This window comes from Acomys russatus, chromosome 32, assembly GCF_903995435.1.
Source record: "Acomys russatus chromosome 32, mAcoRus1.1, whole genome shotgun sequence".
Taxonomy (NCBI): Eukaryota; Metazoa; Chordata; class Mammalia; order Rodentia; family Muridae; genus Acomys; species Acomys russatus.
In genome coordinates, this window is record NC_067168.1 from 45,699,777 (window position 1) to 45,702,600 (window position 2,824).

Consider the following 2,824-nt stretch of genomic DNA (forward strand, 5'->3'; position numbering starts at 1 on the left):
ATCTAATGCCCTCTTCTGGCCTCCTTACACACACACACACACACACACACACACACACACACACACACACACACAGGAATGCATGCATGCACACACACACACACACAGGAATGCATTCATGCACACACATGAGCACACACACACTTAATTAAAAATAATTCTTCAAATTAAAAAGAGAAGAGGAGTGGTCCTTGGTAGGCCACACGCCTGGCCCCTGGTGATGCTCACCTTGGTGCTGGCCCTGGCCCTGGCCCTGGTGCCCACATCCTGGGCAGAGCAGACACTGTGCCCCGCAGAGCGCCTGTCCCTGCTGGCCCGCTGTGGCAGTGGGAAGGAGAATCAGTTCATCTGTTTGGTGGCACTTGACATCACTTTGGGGAAGGACTTGAATAGATGGTGGCGCCTTATGATGCCTTGACTGACAAGGACCGCACCAGAGGTGTGGCCAAGATGTCACTGGGTTCTGCAGGCCTCATTCATGATCCTACAGGACCCTGTGGCCAAGGAGCTGGAGGTCCTGGATGATGTCTGCAGCAAGGTGTGCAAAGCCAAATACTCTACTGCTGCCTCCTTGGCCCCGGGACACTTGAGGAGCCCCAACCTGGTCTCCACGCCTGAGGGAGACCTGCCCCCAGTTGATCTGTGAGGGCTGGCCCTGGGTGAGGTGCGGAGACAGGTGTTAAATGTCCCATGGAACCAGCTGCCTCCGAGCCCCGGGCATTGAATGGAGTGGATGCTTCATCTGGAAAAAAATAACACTAGAGGAAGCTAACAAGGGCAGCATGCGGCAGCGCATCTACCACCATGCCCCTCGCCCCACCACCTGTAATCACAGGCTGATGGACACTTGGCCGGCTGCCATCAAGCCCCACCTCAGAAACTGCAGAAGTGACTTGCTCTGCAGCCTGTTGACGTGAGCTGGCGCTATATGAGCGTTGATGGCATGTGTCATTTGTCTCCAGGTACAATCCAGGTGGCCTCAGTGAATTAGATTTAGTTCACTTGTGGTTTCTTAATTATCTTTTGCACCTGGTACGGTCTGCACCTGCCTGGAGCATCAGGAGGCTTTTGGGTTTCCATCCTATCTGTTACAATGTCTGTGTGACTCCTTAATGAGGGCGGAGCACAGAGGCCAGGCTTCCTTGTCCTCTCTGCCCGCTCCATCATCAGTCTCCACGGGGAACGTGGCTTGGGTAGGCTTCTTTTTGACTTTGATACGTCTCACTGAGCCCTTTCACCTGGAGGTCCTGTGCCATTTTCTCTAGAAAGAAAGGGACAGAACACAGAGGCAGCTGGTGTGCTCCTTAGACTGTGCCAGAGTCGGAACCGTATGAGCGAGAGCATGGCCCCTGGGACCAGAGCCAGTGACATCCAAACCTGGGCGCTACAGGGAAACAAGGCTTTCTTAGCTTTAACGGTCCACGCTGCCTGGAGCCACCTGATAAGAGCGTCTCAACCGAGGGACTTCACGGATCAAACTGACAGGTGAGCACATCTGTGGCGGTTGTCCTGATTGTTAATTGATGAAGGAAAGCCCGGCCCACCATGGGCAGCACCATCCCTACCAAGTGATCCTGGGCCGTATAAGAAAGCTACCTAAGTACAAGCCTGTGAGAGGGTGAGCAGACAGCATTCTTTCGTGGTTCCTGCTTGACTTCCCACCATGGCTTTCCTCAGTGATGGACTGGGATCTGGTAGTCTAAGCTGGAATAACTCCTTCCTCCCCTAAGCTGCTTTGGTCACAACATCAGAAGGAGAGGAGAAACTGAGCTCAGCGTCTGTTCCAAGGCTTTCGTCTTCCTCGGTGTCTGGTCTCCTCCCCAGCTGAAGCGGGTAAGGAACGGTTTTCACACTGAGGCCGTGCATCCCTTCAAGACCTTTCTGTGTTGGCTGACATCCAACTAGGGTGTTGCTCCTGCAGGAAAAATAATACGGATGTGTTAGCCCTTCAGGGGATAGGGGTATGTTCTCTGCGTGTAATCACGTCAGAGATCTTTCTCTCAAAGGGATGCTTGTCTGATCCCTTATAGTGCTTTTGTGAGCAGTGGCTCCATAGAGAAGGGAAGGGAAATAGACGACGGAGGGAAAACTGGGAGATCCTGTGTGACCCAGGCTTGACCTGGCGGCTCTTAGCCGTACTTCAGTCCCTCTCTTGCCTCAACTCCATTGTTACCAAGAACTGGGACAGACCAGATGCTAGGATGGGATGTGTCCCTGTGGTGCAGAGTTCACAGTGGCCGCTGGTGCACAAGACAAGCGAGTGTCTAGGGTGCGGTGCGAGACACCATTACTGATGGTGTCATACCTATTCTGGGCGGTGAGCTGATATTTCTGCATCACTTTCCAGTCTTGAGTGTGCCAGTTCATAAACTTCCAAACTGTTTGGAAGCATCAGGCAGGCTCCTAGCTCCCTTGTCACCCAGAAGCAGAAAACTTTCTTAAAAGTAGACAGCCGATCCCGTCACCCAGAAGCAGAAAACTTTCTTAAAAGTAGACAGCCGATCCCAGGTCTGGAAACACAAGAGCTGGTTATGCAGACAGAAGGTGACAGAGAGAAACATTGTTTCTGCCTGTAACAAGTGTTTGTTGACACTTTCTTTAGTGTACTATTGTTATTTGTCTTTTTTTTTTTTTTTTTTTTTTTTCTGGCTGGAAGCACTCTTCCACTGAACTATGTTTCCAGCCCTTGGTTTTCAGAATGATGATTTCACCCTATAGAGTCAGGCTGGCTCAGAGCACGTTACATCACCAGGCTGGTCTGACACTCTCCTTCCTCCGTCTCCCCAGGGCTGGGCTTATAAGGATGTGCCACCAAGTCCAGATA

At 51.9% G+C, this 2,824-nt stretch overlaps 1 pseudogene; it reads left to right on the forward strand.

Moving 5' to 3' along the window:
• The first annotated feature begins 220 nt into the window (after positions 1–220).
• On the forward strand, positions 221–646 carry LOC127184157 (neudesin-like; annotated as a pseudogene).
• The last annotated feature ends 2,178 nt before the right edge of the window (positions 647–2,824 follow it).